We start from the raw sequence: 21,356 nt of genomic DNA, 5'->3' as shown, positions 1-21,356 counted from the left end.
TTAATAATCCAGGGAGAGTAACAGAGTCAAAAAGACTGTGCAGCTATGTTTCATTGTTACAGCAGTGGTGCCTGTGAATCCTCCAAATAACAAGCATCCTTAATATGCATAACTTCCGTTTTAACCCCAGGGACCTCGTCCAACCAAGGCACCTTTCCTCAGATTCAGGGATGCCTAGGAAGAAGCAAAACCACCCATGTCAGAGATGGTGCACAGTTTACCGGAAACATTAACGAAGTATGGATATGGAATATAAACATACAAGAGAATGCTGACACCTTCCTCATTTGTAGGTGTACCAGATTCCTGAATAGGCTGAGAGGATGCTCTGTAGGCCTCCAAAGTTGCTTCAGCAAGCAGCATGTTAATTCCCCTGCTCCTCAGGCTGTGAACAAAACATTATGCCTCATGCTATAGATTTCATAAAATTCCTCTTTTGTCAGTAAGCACACTGGCTCTAATCCCTCTTCCTGGGAGATGCTTGGAGCGGGGCAAAGGTGCTTCAATAAGGAAAGCAAAGCAAAGTTTTGTTCTCACAGCAATAGGAACTGTTAGCTGCAGAATGATTGGGAAAGGCAACTTCAAGGCAGTTATCCCTGATGCTCTTCCTAGCAAGCTGGAGGCCAGATTCAAGACCCTGGTATGGCCCAAAGAAACTATCCTGGGTTTTGGACCCTAGGAAAGTTTACAGCAGTATCTGTTAACCTCGCCATTCTTCTGGTAGAGTTCATACAATACAACGTCTAAAGAAAATAACTAGCTTGTGTGCAAACAATGGATAACCACTACACAATTACTGCACTAAAAACAGTTCCATTAGAAAGTCCCCCAATCTGTGCCGAGTCCAAAATTTGGGTATAAGAGGCCAAATTATAAATTGCACTAAACATGTTTAAAAACTGGGACAATTCTCTTTTAAAACAGACTCTAGATATGAATTGGGGACCCTCAACAATTCCCCCCATCATCCCCCCACTGCTCTGTCTTCTGTTTGCTCCAAAAGCGGTTTGCAGCAAACAGCATCTTCAGACATCTTGGGATGAATAAGTTTGGTACAATGTCAGCTCAATGCTCCAGGCTAGATTGGGAGCACCTTTTGGGTCAAGTATTGTGTGGCTGTCTTTGCTTCACAATGAAAGTGGCTGGTTTGAGTCTGCTTTTTAAAGTATGTAACATAATGTATCATTTGAACCTAAGTCCCACTGATTATGGTAGAATGGATTTCTAAGTGATTAAATCTGCAATCCTATACCCACTTACCTGAGAGTAAACCCACTGAACTCCAGAGCTTATCTCTGAGTAAAAGTAGATTACACTGCAGAACAGAATGTAGGCATAGGGAGAAACAGACCAAGGATGACACATTTAAATGTAAGTGGATAGTGCAGAATTGAATGCTGTGGTTCAGAGAATAACTGTTTTTTTTTAAAGCAGTAAAGCCTTGATTTGATGAAACTTAATTTGTTAAAACATGGGAGGCGACCAAATTATTTTTTTTTTTTTTGAGCAAAAAGCATGTCATCATTTAATAATTGTACAAGCTGGCAAGACACTCCACTCCCTTACAGTTACTCATTTTGGTGTATTCATTAACCATTTAGGATGCCAAGTTTTGTGCATCAGACTTTTGTGGGTATATAAGTGTGCATCCCATCGGAAGACAAAAGAAAGCAGTTGTGTCAGGGCTAGGAGCTGATTAATGTATACATCTGCCTTCAAAGTCCCCGTGCCCGTGCTCTCAGCACACGTACACCCCACACACAAAGAGCATATGAAGTTCTCTCTCTTTGTTGATGTGTTCATATATTCCCTTTGAACTCAGATGACCTACATTCGTGGCTCTCTTCCTCCCAGTGATTCATGGCTGTTCAGAGCAACAGCTGAGTGCAGAGTGATTAGTTCCCAGGGAGGGCAGAAGCCACTTCAGACTTGGCACAGCGTAGAACAATGGCTCAGTTTCACTTCTGAGCTTTGGGCGATTTGGGGTCCAGAAAGAAAAAGTCTGTATGGTTGACTGATGAACCAGAATAGAAATAGAAAAAAAATAAACATTTTATAATGCATAAATCAAAAGATGGAGCATGTGTGATTTACATGTTAAAGTTCCAGTCAAAGAACTAAAGCTGCATCTAGGCTCAGTTTTAAAATAACATTTTAAAAAATGTATTTATGCCCTTCATTTCTTCCCCTTGGCAGGAATTCAAGGCAGCTTACAAGGTTCTTTTCCTTACATATATGAATGGCCACAGTGTGAGACAAGGCAGACTCCTTATACTGTCTCTATGCTCATATGGCTTCCCTCCTACTTTGGTATGTAGCATGTAGCTTGCTTGTCCATTGCTGGCAAAGTCTCACGCTCCATTTGTCAGTGAAGCTTTCAGACAAAGGGGACTGCTAGCATTTTGTTTAGGAGCCAGATAAAATTCAGTTGAACTGATTGAATTTTTGCACTAACTGCATTGCCTCAATTCCAGGACTCTGATATCAATTTGAACTGACAAGATCTTCAGCACCGAGTTCCTTCTGCCTGCTGCTTGGACCGTGCTTCAAAAACGGCCTCAAATTCAGTCCATCCTTTCATGAAAATAAAAAGAAAGAGTAGCAAGATGGAAATAGAGGACAAGGAGCTATATGAGGGGGAGAGTTTTAGAGGGATCCATGAAGCAGAGTTGCTTTTCTTCTGCAGCTGCTAACAGCAAGGGCAAGTGCAAATCTCTTCTACCTTGGATTACTGACTGCAACCTAATTCTTTAAAATCATTGTCCCAGACTCCAGAAAGTTCTTTCACCAAGCTGACTGGGCATGATGGGAGTTAGGGTCCAACATATCTGGAGGGCACCAGGTTGCAGAAGGCTGCTCTAAATATTTAGCAATTTGAGAATCTCATATGGGCACCATGTTAAAATGGCTGCTGTGGGATGCGTAGCTAAGGACAAGTAAACTGCCCAAAAGACTAAGTACAAGGTTGGGGTGGCTTCTGAGCTCCAACAACTAAGTAACTCCTTCAAACCCACAATTTTCAGCACAGCAGAAACGTATTTCTCATAAAGGGTTTGTTTGTTTGTTTGTTTGTTTGTTTGTTTGTTTGTTTGTTTTTAAAGATGGAATGGAGAGGGCTCCCTATCAGGTGGGTACAAACAAAAATATCTGGGGCACAATGATGCCCGCTGGCATTGCACTGCACATTCCTGAACTATGGGGTTACCTGACACTCCAAACCTTTGCAAAGTGATTTAAGACAGTGAAGCAATACCTGTTCCACCTAGAAAAAATATTTAAAAACCCACTAGCAATATTGTATACTATGTATTTTGGTATCCATAGAAACTAGGCACTCTCACATCAAAACTTGCTAAGGTATGATTCTAAAAAAGCAAATAAATTACAAAACATCTGCAGCAAACAAGGTTGCCCATTTCAAGACATGATTTATCTAATTGCCCTTGGCACCAACTCCAAAAGCCTGCCTTCCAAAAGGAAGAAAAATGCAGCAATTTTTAGATCTCCCTCCAGTTATACAAAGATGTTTCATCATCAAAAATAGTTTGCTTTTAATGCCATACACATATTGATGTATTGGGGAAAGTGCGTTTTTACCTCAGATCCATCTGGTTCAAAGCAAACGCCCCAAATGAGATGGAAGAAATGTTGCTGAACCTGTTGTAACCAGAAGGGGGTTTGAGAAGCTTGTCCACTGATTTAACTGGCAATTCTGCTGAGTCCGTTACCAATACAATAAATTAAATTGATCAATCAATTGAAAAGATATATTATAACATGTAACATTTGCTAATGATACTTTTGCAAAAACAACAATCTCAATTAAACACTAAATGGATATTTTGTTTATGGAAAAATAATCTTGAATATATTCCCAGAAACCAGAGATACCTGGTTCTTCACAACAAAATGCTATAATCACTAAAACTGTATCTCTTGGGGTAGCTTTAGTTACGATCTGCCACAATTTTAAGCAGTATGTCAGACCTTAATGCAATTAACAATGCCATTTTGTGGCTAAAAACAACACTACATCCTTATGTACATCTGCTTGGGAATAAGCCCCACTCAACTCTGTGGGACTTCTGATGAAACAGGCTGCAAATTTATTAACCAAAGAACTATTTCACTTCTAGCTGAACTGCTCAACAGAACATGCAAAACTTGTTTTCACTCAACTGGAAGCATAGTAAATGTTGCAGAATAGGCACACTGAAACCCAATGTAAAGAACATAATTGACAAGCAAGCAGCCAGCATCTAATAATGCTATGTGAAATTCTATTATTCTTCATTTTAGTTTTCTGCCAGTGTTCTGAAAGAAATGAATCTGAAAGAAATGCGTCTCAGAAGCTGTGATGATGGTGGTGAATCAAAATATAACATCAGTATTTCCAACCACTGATGTATGAAATGTTGAGGAGCAGCAAAGAATTTAACTTCTCAAACAACATGGACCTGCGTGTGCTTCTTCTGGAGGGGGACTGTAGTTCTATGGTCAAAAAATACTTTGTGGGCAGAAAGACCCTGGTTCAATCCCTGGGATCTCTAGTTACAAAGACTAGGTAGCAGGTGATGTGAAAAACCTCTGGCTGAGATGCTGGAAAAATGCTGTCAGTCAGAACTGGGTGACTTTGGGCCAGTCACAGACTCTCAGCCCAACCTACCTCACAGGGTTGTTGTTGTGGGGATAAGATGGAGGAAGAAATGTAAGCTGCCTTGAGTCCTTTGTAGGAAAAGGCAGGATATAAATTGAAGAATAAATAAAATGGAAAAAAAATAAAGAATACTGGCTTGGGTGAAGAAATGGTCTGACCTGGTACAAGGCTGCTTCCTATGCCCAAAGCATGGGGATTTATGTTGACAACAAGGTGCAGATTTCTTAACTGCAGGTTCTCAACACGATTAAGTCCTAGATGAACCTTACCTTATGATACCTTCAGATGGCCCTTCTCCGGTGACCAACAAAGAAAATTAAATAGGAAGTGCCTCAAAGAAAGAAGCACTTTGTAATTCAGGATCTGGCACTTAAATGGTTGGTTTGGCATCATGGCCACTGTCACTTCTGCTGAGCCTGCTAATGAGCCTTTATTTTATTTTATTATTTTATTTTATTTTATCCAACAGGACTGGGACATTTCCATCCAGTTTGCAGCTGTCAGATACACTGAATCTACATGTCTGACATTGCAAAAGCCATCCATCAGAATATTCCCTTATTCAGCACCTGGGTTTTCTGCAAGTCGTTCACTACAGTCCCATTTTTACCTTACAAGGGATCCTGTAACCTCTGTTCCAAATAACCTCTGAGCCTAAGTTGTTCAGCTTGTGCTATGCAGGATCAAGAAGTTAACTAACTGTGGTATCACAGAGCCCTATTATTATTGGCTCTCATTTCACCTCATTCAGTTTCCCAATGTGATTCAGCCAGAGGTTTTTTTTTTCCCTTCAGGAAAATATCTAAGTGAAGAGATCCTTAGATTTAGCAGGACCAGTAGGATCTACATGGCTGTCAATCATTATGCATATACCCTTAATACCCCTATGAACAACATATACGCCATCTGCTTACTTCACATACTATGTAGTTGTTGTTAGTCATGAAGTCATGTCGTTAAGCTCTTTCTTGTATACTTTTTCTGTGTAATCTTGTCACCTCTTCTTAATCTCTTCTGCCTCTGTTAGGTCCCTGCCATTTTGGTCCTTTATCATGCCCATCTTTGCATGAAATGTTCCCTTCATATCTCCAATTTTCTTGAAGAGATCTCTGGTCCTCCCTATTCTATTGTTTTCTTCTACTTCTTTGCACTGTTCATTTAAGAAGGCATTCTTATCTCTTCTAGCTATTCTCTGGAATTCTGCATTCAATTGGGTGTATCTTTCTCTTTCTCCCTTGCCTTTTGCTTCCCTTCTTTCCTCAGCTATTTGTAAAGCTTCCTCAGACAGCCATTTTGCTTTCTTGCATTTCTTTTTCTTTGGGATGGTTTTAGCTGCTACCTCTTGTACAATGTTGCGAACCTCTGTCCAAAGTTCTTCAGGCACTCTGTCTATCAGATCTAATTCCTTAAATCTATTTGTCACCTCTACTGTATATTCATCAGGGATATGATTTAGGTCATACCTGAGTGGCCTAGTGCTTTTCCCTACTTTCTTCAACTTAAGCCTAAATTTTGCAACCAGAAGCTCATGATCTGAGCCACAGTCAGCTCCTGGTCTAGTTTTTACTGACTGTATAGAGCTTCTCCATCTTTGGCTGCAGAGCACATAATCAATCTGATTTCTGTGTTGACTGTCTGGTGATGTCCATGTGTAGAGTTGTCTCTTGGGTTGTTGGAAAAGAGTGTTTGCTATGACCATTGTATTCTCTTGACAAAATTCTACTAGCCTGTGTCCTGCTTCATTTTGTACTCCAAGGCCAAACTTGCCTGTTATTCCAGTTATCTTTTGGCTTCCTACTTTAGCATTCCAATCCCCCATGACGATAAGGACATCATTTTTTGTTGTTAATTCTAGAAGGTGTTGTAGGCCTTCACAGAACTGGTCAACTTCAGCTCTTCAGCACCAGTGGATGGGGCATGGACTTGGACTACTGTGATGTTGAATGGTTTGACTTGGATTCGAACTGAGATCATTCTGTCATTTTGGAGATTGTATTCCAGTACTGCTTTTCCTACTCTTTCATTGACTATGAAGGCTACTCCATTTCTTCTGAGGGATTCTTGCCCACAGTAGTATACCTGATGGTCATCTGAATTAAGTTCACCCATTCCTGTCCATTTTAGTTCCCTGATTCCTAAGATATCAATGTTCAGTCTTGTCATCTCTGTCTGACCACATCCAGCTTGCCTTGATTCATGGATCTTACATTCCAGGTTCCTATGCAGTATAGATCTTTGCAGCATCGGACTCTGCTTTCACCACCAGATACATCTGCAACTGAGTGTCCTTTCGGCTTTGACCCAGTCGCTTCATTCTTTCTGACGCTACTAGTACTAGCCCTCCACTCTTCCCCAGTAGCATATTGGACACCTTCTGACCTGAGGGGCTCATCTTCCGGCGTCATATCTTTTTGCCTTTTGGTACTGTCCATGGGGTTTTCACGGCAAAGATACTGGAGTGGGTTGCCATTTCCTTCTCCAGTGGATCACATTTTGTCAGAGCTCTCTGCTATGACCTGTCCGTCTTGGGTGACCCTGCACAGCATAGCTCATAGCTTCATTGAGCTATGCAAGCCCCTTTGCCACAACAAGGCAGCGATCCATGAAGGAGTCACATACTATAGCAGATACAAACACCTCATCCCCCTTCAGCCACTGTCCACTTCCGTTTGCATGTCCATTTCACCCAATGTCCATACCTAAACCAGCCAATCCAAAGGTAATAGTGTTCTAAGTCAAACTTTTCAGTAATACTTGATTATCTATTCTTGCTTATTTGCAAAGAACACTGGAAGCTGACACTGACGTCACTGTTGACTTTTCTACACATATGCCTCACTAAGATTTAGCCAAGTGTCCACATATTCTCCTCTTCCAATTAGGTGCTTACATTGCTAGCTAGCAAACAGCTTTAAAAACAAACAAACAAACAAAAAAGGCTGCTTTGTGTTATTCCAAAGCACCTACTCCCAAAATAATTATGCCTACTACCAAAGCGCCTTCTGTGCTTCGTCTCCTCCACTTCCTGCTTGTTGCTTCTCACCAACACTAGCTGTCACATTTTGCTGAGTTACAGCGCAGTGCATGGGATCAGTGAACACACACACATCCTGGCACAGAAGGGACGACTGGAAATGTAAAGGTAGCTGTCATTTAGGCACTTGCACAAGACTGATTTTTTTTAAAGTTGCACGTGCATCTGGGACTTTGTCTGGGGCCCTTCCAATTTCTAGGCGCGCAGGGGGAAGGCACTGAGAAGGGACGAGGGACAATGATGGCGACAAAAGCAAGACTGCATGGAGTGCAGGGATTTTGATGCTCTACTTGGGCAGCTCCCTGGCTGTTCCCAGCAACCCACCCTAAAATCATCCTGCTATAGAAGGAATCTTCCTTGTATTTTGGGGCAACTCTGTGGATGGGTTCGCACAACACGGTAAACCAGACTACTACTTATAAGCCACCCTATCCACAAGACACCTGAGAGACAATGGGGTGCCATTTGGGGAGGGTGCACCATGCTCCCCCCCCCCACACACACACACACATTCCCTTCAGCCCTCCCACAGGTATCCCATGGATATCTGGGAACACCCAGGTTTCCTCCCTGTCTCCACTTGTAGCCAGGTCAGGGAGGAGAGTGTGGGAAAGCAGGGGTCATTAGCAGCCCCCACTCAACCCACAAGTAGATCTTGCAAGCCACAGTAAGTGCTGTTGGTGATGCTGAGGCTGAATAGGTCACCTGGCAGCATCCAGTGCCTATGGCAAGCAGCAGCAGTGCCAGACGGGGCGGCCGCATTCAGCTCAGCTGACTCACCAGCCGGCTGAGCCAGCCTTCACCCTGTGTCATGGCTGCCAGCCAAAGGGTGACTGCGGCTCCCTCACACCACGGCTTCCCCAAGCAGCAGTGGAGAGGGCCTGGGGGAAGCTTCTGACAGCTGCGTTCAAGTGCCCCTTGGCATTCTGGGGGTGGCTGTCAGAGGTATTTGCCTGAGAGCTTCTGGACAGTGGCTCTGTAGTGGGGTGGTCATCCAGCTTCAGATGATGCCGCAAGCAAAGGGGTAGCTACTAAACTCTACAATAGACATTGAACTTATAAGCCACAGTGGATTTGCGCAACACAACAAGCTGATCACCATCTCAAAAACTCCTGAGCAAAATCCAAAACCATGCCAACTGGCCAACATGCCTTACTCGAGAAATTAATGAACCTCACACATAGGTGACTCACCCCACACTTTTTCCACATTTGTTGCTGAGTCTATTGCTTATTTTGTGAGGGAAATAATAAGCCACGAAGGAGCCCTGACAAACCAACCACAGTGTTACCCACAGCACACCATATTTTTTCAAACCCTGAGGCAAAAGTAGAAGTGTATAAGAGAAAACATAATTCACAGTTGGCCATAGAGCTATACAACTGCCTCACACAATAGATTTTAGGACCATGAAACCGACTGCTATTTCATGTAGCATTATTTATAGCAGGGGAGGACTGTTTGGATTTTCCACCTCAGGATGCAAAATGACTTGACCTGGCTCTGCTTTGTTGGCATGGTGGTGTTTTGGCTTGGTTTTTAAAACAAAGTGCTCCCTAATGACTTCCATTTAAATCCCTAATGTTTTCCTTTTGGGACTGATGGGATACATTTGGAATTTTGAGAATGCTGTGTGGGTACTAGCACAAAATGGTTGCTATGGTGAGTGTGTCCAGTCACAGACCGCCCATTTCACAATGGCAAGCTGGAGAGGCTAAGCAAAAAGTAACATGCCCAAGAATGTACGAGGCAGGGGGGGAATGTGAGCCTCAAACACCAAATCATGCATTTGCCCACAAAGCACAACATTCCACTTGATCGAAGCTGATCTAGCAATGCCCAGAAGACAGGACACAGAACCAGACAAAGTGCACACCACACAAAACAGCTCCCCCAAACCAGCCAGAAACAAATGCATCACACCTCCCTCCCTGCCGTTTCCTCTGCACTCCTCCCAGAAGCTGATTCCTCCCCCCCCCCCACCCCCCAGGCTCTGGACTGGAGGATACTGCCCATCTCTTTCTGCCTTCTTCCACTCTCTCTTGGTGGCTGGCACACATCGGAATGAAATCCTGGGAACCTGCCACCACCCATTTTATTTTCTAAGAATGACTCTGGAGCGGACATGGGTAATCTTGGAAATAAAGCAGTTGAGGCCAGCATGTTGATTTGCAGCACTCCAGCATCAAGTGAAAAAAATACAAAAAGAATGGTGGTTGTTTTTTAAACAATGCTACATCACACCGTTGGCTCATACTCAGCTTGTGATCCTCAACAACCCCAGGATCCTTCTCATTTGCAGTACTGCTGAACAAGTGCTCCCCATCTTATACTGTAGCACTGCATTTGGTTTCTTGTTCCTAAGTGGAGGTCTTGGCATTTTCCCCTATTGAATTTCATTCCGTTGTTCTCTGCCCAGTGTTCTAACCTTTCGAGATCACCCTGTATCTTATCTCTGACTTCCAGGTTATTTGCTATTCTGGCTTTGTGTTATCTGCACATTTAATAATCTTTCCTTCTACTTTCTCATCAAAATCATAGATAAAAATGTTGAACAGTACCGATCTCGGGACAGACCCCTGCAGCACTCCATTTGTCACCTCTCTCCAGTCTGAGAATGTGCCATTGATGAGCTCTCTTTGAATCCAATTTTGCAGCCAGCTGTGGATCCACCTAAAGGTTGCACCTAATTGTTGCACTAGCCAGCCTGCTTCTTGCTAGTTTGGTAATCAGGATGTTGTGGGGCACTTTGCCAAAGGCTTTTCCAAAGTCTAGCTAGATGGTGTCCACAGCATTCACACAGTCCATTTGGGAGGTTACCCAAACAAAAAATGAAATCAGATTAGTCTGGCACGGTTTGTTCTTGAGAAATCCATGTTGACTTCTAGTAATTACTGCATTGTCTTCAAGGTGTTCACAGACTGTTCGTTTTATAATATGTTTCAGAATTTTTCCAGGGATTGATGTCAGACTAACTGGTCTATAGTTTCTAGGTTCATCTTTTTTTCCCTTTCTTGTAGACAGTGACAACATTATCATAGAATCATAGAACAGTAGAGTTGGAAGGGGCCATGAACCATTGGATCCAACCCTCTGCTGTGGCAGGTCACCATGTTATACCATCCCCCTCAGATGGCTGTCCAGTTTTGCCTAGTGTGGGAGAGCCCACAACCTCTTTAGGCAACTGATTCCACTGCCATATTGCTCTGGCAGTGAGGAAACTTTTCCTGGTATCTAGCCTGAACCTGGGTAGTCACAATTTGACTTGTTTATTCCATGTCCTACACTCTGGTATCAGTGAGAAGAGATCTTGACCTTCCTCCTTGTGACAGCCTTTGAGGTACTTATAGAGGGATATCATGTCCCCCCTCAGTCTTCTCTTCTCAAGGTTGAACGTGCCCAGTTCATTCAGTCTCTCCTCATAGGGCAGTGTTTCCAAACCCTGGATCATTTTTGTGGCCCTCCTCTGGACTCTTTCTAATTTTCTTGCATCTTTCTTAAATCTTGGTGCCCAAAACTGGATACATATTCCAGATGGGGTCTGACTAGTGAGGAGTATAAGCAAACTACAACTTCTCATGATTTGGAAACAATGCTTCTGTTAATGCATCTCAAAATAGCATTTGCCATTTTGTTGGATGTATCGCATTGTTGGCTCATATTTAGTCTTCTGTCCACAATTACTCCAAGGTATTTTTCTTTTCCAGTTCTGTTGAGCCACGTATTCCCCATCTTGTATCAATGCATTTGGTTTCTTTTTCCTAGGTGGCACTTGTCCTTATTAAATTTCATTCTGTTGCTTTCAGTCCAGCATTCAAATTTATAAAGATTGCCCTGCACCTTCATTCTCTTTTCTAAGGATTTGCTATTCCACCCAGTTTTGTATCATCTGCAAATCTGATTATCTTTCATTAGCCCTTCTCCAGTTATCTGTCACTTCTCTTGTCTTCCATGAATTCTCAAAGATGATAGTGGTTCTGAGATTTCTTCCACTAGCTCTTTCATGACCTTGTTCATCAGGCGGCCCTGGATATTTGAACTCATTTAACCAAATTAATAGATCCCGACCATTTGCCTGTCAATCTTGGGCTGCCATCCTCCCCCTTCAGCTTGTACCACACCTTCATCAGGAGGGCTATAGGTCTTCTTCTGGGAGAAGACTGAGCCAAAGTGGGAGTTGAGCACTTCCGCCTTTTCTTTGCAATCTGTTATCATTGTTCCATTGAGTAGCTGAGTTCTCTTCTCTTTCATCTGGCTTTTGCTCTGGATGTATCTGAAGAGGCTTTTTGTTGTTTTTAGCTCCCCTCACCGCTTTAGCCTTCCTGATGTCACCCCTGGAGTTCCTTGCTACCTGCTTACATTCTTCCTTTGTAGTCTGGCCTTCCTTCCACCTCTTATACATGACCCGTTTTGTTTTCAAATTATCTCTTAGCGTTTTGTGATCCCCCATGGGCTTCCTCTGTTGTCCACTACTCTTTTTCCTTGTTTGGGTTCTTTGTGGTTGTGCCTTAAGCATTTCTCTTTTTTAACATATTCCACCCTTCTTGGGCTCCTTTCCCCTTTAGAGTGGCTTGCCATGGGACGTAGTTTATCATTACCCTCAATTTGCTGAAATTGGCTTTTTAAAAATCTAGAGTACCTGTCTGGCTACATTTGGTTTTAGCTTCCTTTCTTATTGAGAATTCAATTAAGGCATGGTCACTTTCCTCCAGCATTCCCATAGCTGTTACTTTGTCCATTATGCCTTTCTTGTTAGTAAGGATCAGGCCATACCTTTCATTTCGTCTTCTACTTTCTGCTGTAAGAAGTTATCAGCAACCCGTGCCAGGAATCCCTTACAGGGGCCATGCCTGGCAGAGGGACTCCCAACAGATATCAGGGAAATTGAAGTCCTCCTAATGATGATATCATGCCTCTGTGGCAATTTGTTTTTTGATCGTTTCATCTTTTTCCTCGCCTTGGTTGGGTAGATGATAATAGACTCCAACTACTATGCTCCTTTTATTCCTTTTTCCATTTATATTAAACCAGATACACTTGATGGGACTACTGATCTCTTCTTCCTGTATTTCTTCACAGAGATATGTATCTTTAACAGAAAGGGCAACTCCACCTCCTTTTCTGTTACTTCCATTCTTTTTGGTCAGGTTATATTCTGCAATTTTTGACTTCCATTCATGGGAAGTTGAATGGAAGAATACCGTTGTTCTTCATCTAAGAGGCTGCTCACAGTGTTAATCCAGCATGGCTTTCAATACACCTCACAGAAGTCAACCAATTTGCAAAGACTTCATCTATAAAATAATCTGAATTAAAGCATCAGGCTATCCAAAAAGGAAAGTAGGGAGATGTAGGCAGATGTCCTTCCAAGCCTTACTTGGCAATGTTCGAGGCTGATCCTCAGCTCTACTGCAGTCAAAGCATCTTTCCTGCTACAGCTAAGTCCCTTTCACATCATAAATACCAAGGGCAGAGATCATACTGGGATTCAGAGGCAATGTTAGGAGCTGACCCACTAGGGCTGGAGCCCCAAATCTGTTATTCAGACTCCCAAATCTCTGGAAGGCCCTCTGCCTCCCTGTTGTCCTCCAGCACTTGCTAAAATACAGGCATGGGAACCCTGATGATCTTTGCTTCATTCGATCCCAGGGTTAGCTTTTTCCCCGTGTGTGCTTCACTTCCTGCTCCCACCTTGATTTTTCTGCCTGCGTTTTTTCCTGAAATCAAACATCTTCCTCTCCCCTATCCATATGTCCTTCTCACAAATAAGGGTGTCCTTAGGAGACAGGTTCCTTTAAAGACATACCTTTGGTGCATATGAACATTTGTGCTTTTTTTGTCTTGTGGGCCTGAGTACCTGGTCTTTTTGATACCTAATACCATCCCTGCTGGGATCCAATGCAGGAGGCTGCAAAGACGAGTGAATATAAGCTGGTTCACACACATGCATATTCATTTCTTGATTACTTTAGCAATTTCTTACATATGTGCATGAATAAAACACCACAGATTTAATGCAACATATGATCTAATGTCATCTCAGGCTCAATCATTTTTAGTGGAATTAGGCTGAACCAAAGGATGTACAAGCATGTATGAATCAGCCCTATGTGGAAAAAAATCAACCCCTGAAATGCTAGAAAGACCCTCTGAAATATTTGTTCTGCTCATGGCAGCAGAACAAATACTTGTTCCTTACAGCTGGGCAAGAAACAAGAAACACATGAAAGATTTATAGCCTGGTGAAGGAGATTCTTTTAGCAAAGCCTTGACCATCACGCAGTGCATAGGAGAGGTTGTCATTGGGCTCAAGAATTCAAATCTCTTCCGAGACACTCAGCACTCATTCCAGATGTGTCCTGGAAATACACCTTGGGTACTGGGAGACCAGGAAAGAGACAGCAGGGCAAATACCCCGCCAATGGCATGAGATAAAAATAGCAGATGCATCTGTAAAATTAATGATGATGATAAATATTGGCTGCACATATTGGTAAGGCAATATCCATGATCAAAATGTTTGCTACATGCACTGATAGGTTTTTTTTTAAGTAGCAACAATTACTGGCTGTCTTTCTCAGGCTGAAAACAGCTCTAGGCCACAGCCGAGTAAGGAGAAGATTGCAAGAGCCCAAGTGCTCCAAAACTCTGCTTCAGCACATTGTTTAACTGGTGAACTGTGAAGAAGAGAGTAATCAGAAGTACGTTCATCACTGGACCTCAGTGTTTTTGCAATGACATGAAATCAGGCCAAATTGATATAAGTCATATGAAATAATAATTAGGTATGATTCATTAGCATGTCAAGGACATTTATCAAGGAGCTGAAAGGAGAAATGGAAATAACAGATCTCCCAAAGGGGAAAATCCAGGCAATATTTTAATTTTTAAAATATTAAATTAAACCATAATATGAAAAAGAAAGGTGCATATATGCTACTTCTACTTCTTGATTCCACTTTAAATTGATTTCAAAATTCCCTATATCATATGTGTCCAACAGCATAGCTGCCAGCAGCAAACAGAACTCTGGATCCTTTTAAAAGGATGTTTTTGACAGGGACATATGCAGGCATATAATTCTGTCAAAATAGCATGGGAAAACCTGTAAAAAAGCATTAAAAGGAACCAGAGTTTTAGCAGCTAGCTGCCAAACCTCCACACTCCTGTAAAAGTGGTAGCTTGCACTCTTCTATTTTCCCGAGTGCTTAGAATCTTGGGAAAGTACAAGGAACCTGACAAGTCAGCCCCAAACATAAATCTCTAGAGATCTTGCCAGGAATGGGGGGTGGGGGGTTAATCTACTGGCTACGGACTTTTGCAAGCCGATTTCTCTCATGGCTTCGGTTTTTCTTGACAGCTTACCTTTTGACAGTTGTCAACAGCGAAGTGAAAAATCAAGCTCTTAGCAGCTTCTGTGGGCTAATACCCAAGATAAGCGGCAGCTGAACTTATATAGCAGACACCCCTCAGGCTATCACCTAGTCAAGGTTTGGCGTTTCAGCATTTGCACTGATCTAGCAAAGTGTGGGACCCTTAAAACAAACCACTTATTCTCTATGGTTTTGGGAAGCTAAAGGTACCATGCAGAAATGCCATGACTGGGTCCAGACTACATGACAGATCAACATTGGTAAGAGATCACCATTGCTTCTTGTGATGTATTAACCCAGCCACTGAAGCAGGGGTGGAGGGGAACCATCATGGCTGCTTTAATCGATTAAAAGAGCAAGCAGTGTTTCATCTGCATCAAATCCAGTACCAGACCTTAAAGACGAGGAGCATAAAACTCTGCTGGATCCAGCTCCCACCAAATATACAACAGTGCTAGCATGCTGTAGTTAATAATTTTTTAAAGATTAGTATTTAGAATGTGAAATGTATGGCAAGAAAAATGTACAAATGTCTGACACTGAAATATAAAAGACAAGTTTGTCATTTACAATGCATTTCTTGAAGGGGAATGTATGTTTTCAAGTTAATATTCCAAAAATGATTTAATAGGGCCTATTGCCCAGCTCCATGGAAGGAGTTCTTTTACTTGGCTTGCTTCGCTACCATGCTATGAATGGTCTGTTCACTTAATATAAAACAAGTGTACCTATTTCCCTTTGACAGATGTGGAAGGGGATGCCAAAGTTGTTTCATTCCAATACAGCTGAAACAATGAAGCATTTTGAGATTTACAAATCAAATTGTACAATTTGTGCCAAAGGTCTAGGCTATTATAATAACAAAGCAATGCCATAAGCCTCTTTTGCTCAATGCTACACTTAAACCAAGAACACAAGTTTACTTAAGACAGCCATGTTTTCCCCACTTGTCGCGATCCGTGTTTCTCCCTCCAAGCAACATCCAAACCTCCAGCATTTCTTTGCTTAATGAACTCGCACGTTACACATGTCTCTGAGCATACACAAAGTGACGTGTTGAACCCTTTCGACCATTCTTTCCCCAGAGCTCTATGAGCCCTTCTGCCTCTCAACCCCAGAGGCAGCGTACTGTGAAAATAAGCACACCTCTGCTGTTCTCTTTGTGCCCCTAATTGGGCTTCCCTTCAGTGATGAGATGAGTGACTGGGGTCTACTGCTTCAGGGGGCCATTGTTCTCTCTCAGAGAGGCTTCCCATTTCAACGTCTCCTCCCTCAGACTGTGGTTCCTCAACATCACCCTGGCCAGGTTGACTGGTCTCCCCACATGCCTTTGGACTAATCTCCCCCATTGCTACCTCCCATTGAGTCTCAGGACCTTGAAGCCCAGCTGAAGTCTGAGCCATTTCCAAAAACGCTCATCCTCAACATTGGTCCCCGAATCATCAGCATAACCAGCACAAGGAGTCTCCCTTGAACGCACCTAAAGTTTGACAGGATGTGGGTGCAAGACACCCCTTGGCTGTGCTTGCAGCCGCTTTGTCACAGGAAAAAGTGCAACAGCTGCACTTTCCAAACCTGATCTGTTGAATGTGCCCGTTACACCACGGTTAAGTACAGGGAGCTTTAGCTAGGGAGGAAAGGCTTACTGCATGGTGACGGGAGATTTGGCTTCTGTTGCACATCCACTTCCTGTATCAAATTCCTCAGGCTTGAAAAATAGAGGGAAGTTGTACTGATGACCCTCCCAAGACAAGAACACCTTTCTGCCCTATATATGCATTGGCCAAAACGCAGAGAAAGACCTTTGGTAAATACTTCCCCAGACTTAGAAGCACTAAAAATAATCACACATGGCCACTTTTTGAAAGCTATGAGACTTACAACAGCTTAGGTTTGGGGAAAATTGAAAGCATTTTTAAAACAAGGACATAGCGATACAATAGCTATAAATGTTGTTTGATACAGCAGCTGTTTTTCAGATGCTGCCTGCTGCTATGCAGTGGGCTCAGGCAGTAAATTGATCCAAAGTTACTGAGAGGGAAGAAATGATCAAGGAAGCTTCACTGTGTCTCAGAGAATAACACAAGATATAGATAAGGCTAAGGTCACAGGCTATCCAAAGAGTTCTGCTGCTGTAAAGCTCACCCACCTGGCAGAATATGGCGCACCCTTTTGCTGTCGGGATGCCCCTGCAATACTGTATGGTCTCGCACTGGGAGCTAGTTCCCCAGCGTAATAGTCTGAATAATAGTCTTCTTGTTGTGAGCCGCCCCGAGGCTTTGTTGCAATGGGGGCGGCATACAAATGTTTTAAATAAATAAATAAAATAATAACCCTGACTTTGCTATCACTTCCATTTGTTTTAAGATGTCTGCTGTCCCTTCCCTCAGAGCCTATTGCAAGCCATACTTCAGTTGCAACTACTACTACTAATTGGTACTACCAGTTCCATCGGAGCTCTGGAGCTCTCTATCTTGATATTGCTTGGAGCTACTCTGCTTGAAGAATAAAGCCATGAAGGAATTAGAAAAGATCATCTAGTGTCAGGACATTTTACTGGAGGCCAAGGCCAAGATCATTCACACCTTGCTACTTCTGATCACCATGTATGGCTGTGAAAGCTGAACAGCGAAGAAAGCTGATAGGAAGAAAAACAGTGCACTTGAAACATGGTGTTGGAGAAGAGCTTGGCCAATATTCTGGACCAACAGAAAGATGAACAAGCAGCTCCTAGATCAAATCAAGTCAGAGCTGTCCCTGGAAGCAAAAATGACAAAACAGAGGCTGTCATACTTCAGACACATCATGAGAAGACAAGAGTCGCTGGAGAAGACAATCGTGTTAGGGAAAGTTGAAGGTGGCAGATAAAAGGGAAGACCAAATATGGAATGGATTAAATCTGTAAAGGAAGCCTCAGTCTTGAACTTCAAAGAGCTGAATGAAGCTGTGAGGGACAGGTCATTTTGAAGGGCTTTCATTTATAGGGTCACCATAAGTCTAAAATGACTTGGTGGTACCTAACAGCAACAACAACTTTCTGCTTGATGTGGCAACACTTGCAGCGGTAGTAATCAGAATCCTCATATGCGCTCATCGAAAACTGCCTTTCTGTAGGAAGGGCAGGGGAGCATGAGTGTGTGACACAGCTGTATGCCCAGGCAGTTCATGCAAATTTCCTACTCCTTTTCAGGGGAAAAGTTCAGACAATGATCTTCCTGCTGTACAGTTGTATCACATTGGGTGAGCCTGCACAACCTGAGAAGCCATGGGTAAATCTTACCATTGTGGGGCAGTTGTGTTGTTCGGACTCACCCCCAGAGTTCCTGTGTGGCAGGATTATTTTTCTGAAACCACAGAAAACAGGAACAGTCTGTTCTAAAGTTTTCATGCTTCACTGCAACTTCTCTAGCCTCTCTAGGACACAGGATCACCACTTTACCATCGTTGGTATGGAAACACCACAAAGTACCCCGCCAAGAGAGGCCGTAAAAGTGGCCACTTCTAGTCTTTGATCTCTACTGCCCTCTGCTCCCTAGCAAAGGGCATGTCATTCCTCACTTTATTCCCATTTATGGAGCAAAGTGTCCTTCTCCCTGTTTACTTTTGGAAATGGAAATAGTGTGAACATGCGAACATGCATGGGAGAAGAAGGGGGAATTGTGGCAAAACTGTTTGTTTTCATTTAATACAAAATTTTGGGGGCTATAGTGCCTGGGAAGCACAGATATACAGGTCCACTCAGTAGAGGAAAGGGGGAACCTGCCTCAGGACCACAGTGGACCAGTCCGGAGAACACTGCTACAGTACATAGGCAAAAATAAAGAAAGGATGGGGATTTTGCTTGCAGGGGCTGCCAGGATGCATGGTGAAGTCAGGAGGATACCACAGTGACTGGGCAGCCATTTGATCTTTGGAGCACTAAGTTTGGGCAAAGATCCACAAGCCATGGCAACAGAGCCAAGCTGTTTGCCATGTCTTGTAGCCCAGACATTATGATGTAGGTATGCCCTGTGTATGAGTGAGCATTTGTTTCTAGAGAAAGGGCTGGTTTCAGTGACTTTCTGAACCAGGTGCTAGTGACTAGGCTGTAGCCAAGTCATAGGTGTGTCCTCCTCAAATAGGCCATAAAAACAGAAAGTTTCCATCACCTTTACCTCATTTTAGCTAGACTCCAAGCTCCCCACAGTGACATTATAGCCAAACACCTGTTTCATAAAGGCAACGAGAACAGAATGACAGCACCTTTTAGAGAACCAAAGGCTGCTATGCACTTAATATACTACTTTAATAGATCCTATTTCACCATTTATTAGACATGTCAGCTACAATACTACTCTCAGAAAGGAAATACCCCATTGACCTTCTGATTTTAAAAACACACTACAGGGCAAACTGCCTGTCACTTATTTTATGCATGTAAGTAGACAATATTACTGATGGAGTTCCAATTTGGTCTTTGATCCTTCAAGCCTACAAGCCTAGAAACATAACTAAAGTTTTAAAAGCATCTCTCTGCATGTAATTATTTATTCATTATTACACTACAGATATGTCAGAAGAGAAACTAAGTGGGGGCATCAATTCTCAAGAGGCAATTACAGCAAAAGTGGCATTTGCAAGACAAGAGATTTATATATAATTAATGCATTTCTTTATTAAATTGCTTGACCATTTGCCTTTTTGCTGGTATACATGTGCAATAATAATAAACATAGAAAAATCAAACAGGATAAAAGTAAGTTATAAAAGCAGGAAGAGCAAGTGTTAATGCCACACAACCTCCTCCAGCTTGATTCAAAAGCTGCTTCAAAAAAAGCTATTCATTTTCAAATAAGCAAAAAACTATTTTCCCAAAGCTGGTAAATTGCCAATGCAAGGCCTGTATCGGTGTTCTGCCCCAATTGTAATTATTAGCAACTCACTAGATCTTGAATAATCGGTTCTAGGAAGATTTCCAAAGCTGTTTGTAGCAGCTCTTCCTCAGTTTGAAAGAAACCTCCCTTGGGCTTGATTCTGACCTTGCTATAGATTGCAACCCAAAGACCTAGCCTTGCATTATTTTTCCACTCCATCTCATCTCATTTCACCCATCCAGTTTATCTATTCATCAGCCTCTGTTATTAAGTATTAATATTGTATGTATTGGGCTTATTGTTTATGTTGGGTTTTAACAAAGGTACAGTACATTTCTGAGTCACACAGCGGCTTGTGAATTTAACTGGGCAGACACCCAGGCCCATGTGTGTGGTTGAGGCCCAAGCAGGGAAGGTCTGGCACTGTGAAGCCCCTGCGCAGGCTGATCTTGACTTCCAGAGTTCCCAGGGCCACTGCTCCTCACCACCATCATCCACTTGTTAACCAACCAACAACAGGAATGTGAAGAAAGAACAGGAGAGCTGCTGGGTGACCAAACAGGGCAGCAGGGGCGGCAGGCCTTCCTCTTTGTCCCCACGAATGTTCACTGCTGTGCATGTTCCAAGTCAAGCCCACAGGGGGCTTCTGCTATCTCCTGTAGCGATGCGCTGCAGAACACAGCTGGCACACAAGCAACTTATCTGCCTAACAGAGTGTTTAGTACAGTGCTAGGTCCAGAAGGTGTTATCAAGAGGACATAGACAGAATACTCATTTACCTAAGGTTGGCAAAGAGAACAAGGAGTTGTTATGCAAGAGATTCTTAGAAGTATCCTACAGATATATTAAGTTATTCTTCATTACTTGAACCAGTTTTGGATCCAGAAACATCGCATGTGTCAGAAACAGAAAATTTATTTATTTATTTATTTATTAAAACATTTCTATGCCGCCCCTTGCCAAGGCCTCGGGGCGGCTTACAACATCGAATACAAAATACATTAAAACAATGACAATTAAAATATATACAGTAAAATAAAATAAGCCACCCTGGCCAAATAAAATTCAATAATACTAACATTTAAAATGCTGCATAAATAAATGATGTATGTATATCATATGTACAATGATGATGTATACATAGGAAGCTGGTCCTCACAAAGGAAGGGAAGCCCACAGAAGGTGTTTCGCCAGAGGTCCCCCTAAAACCTGAAGCTGGCACTCTCCCAAGTACATGTGCACGTACTCACAGAATCTGAGCAACTCCCAGCTCCAAGCTCCCAAACCCTATCCAATCCCCCTACCTCAGTGGTGAGAGCAACAACAACAACACCTCACATGATGCAGAAGTGAATTGGGAATGAATTCCATCACACCTGTTGCTGAAACAGTAGTCTTATTCGGGGATTTGGAAAACTCCTGAATGCAGCAAACATGT

At 42.6% G+C, this 21,356-nt stretch overlaps 1 protein-coding gene and 1 long non-coding RNA gene across 2 annotated transcripts in view; both read right to left on the bottom strand.

The window, feature by feature from the left end:
* Positions 1-21,356, bottom strand: part of GALNT16 (polypeptide N-acetylgalactosaminyltransferase 16) — a 165,521-nt gene that overhangs the window by 108,693 nt on the left and 35,472 nt on the right. The gene's annotated exons all lie outside the window — the stretch shown is intronic.
* Positions 10,182-15,061, bottom strand: LOC123026310. Its single transcript, XR_006415270.1, has 3 exons — positions 15,051-15,061; positions 11,686-11,690; positions 10,182-10,378 (listed from the first exon to the last, which is right to left on the bottom strand). It is a non-coding gene; the product is annotated as an uncharacterized LOC123026310 (long non-coding RNA).

The sequence above is a fragment of the Varanus komodoensis genome, unplaced genomic scaffold (genome assembly GCF_004798865.1).
Source record: "Varanus komodoensis strain SLA01 unplaced genomic scaffold, ASM479886v1 scaffold3, whole genome shotgun sequence".
Taxonomy (NCBI): domain Eukaryota; kingdom Metazoa; phylum Chordata; class Lepidosauria; order Squamata; family Varanidae; genus Varanus; species Varanus komodoensis.
This window is presented reverse-complemented; position numbering and strand designations above follow the sequence as displayed.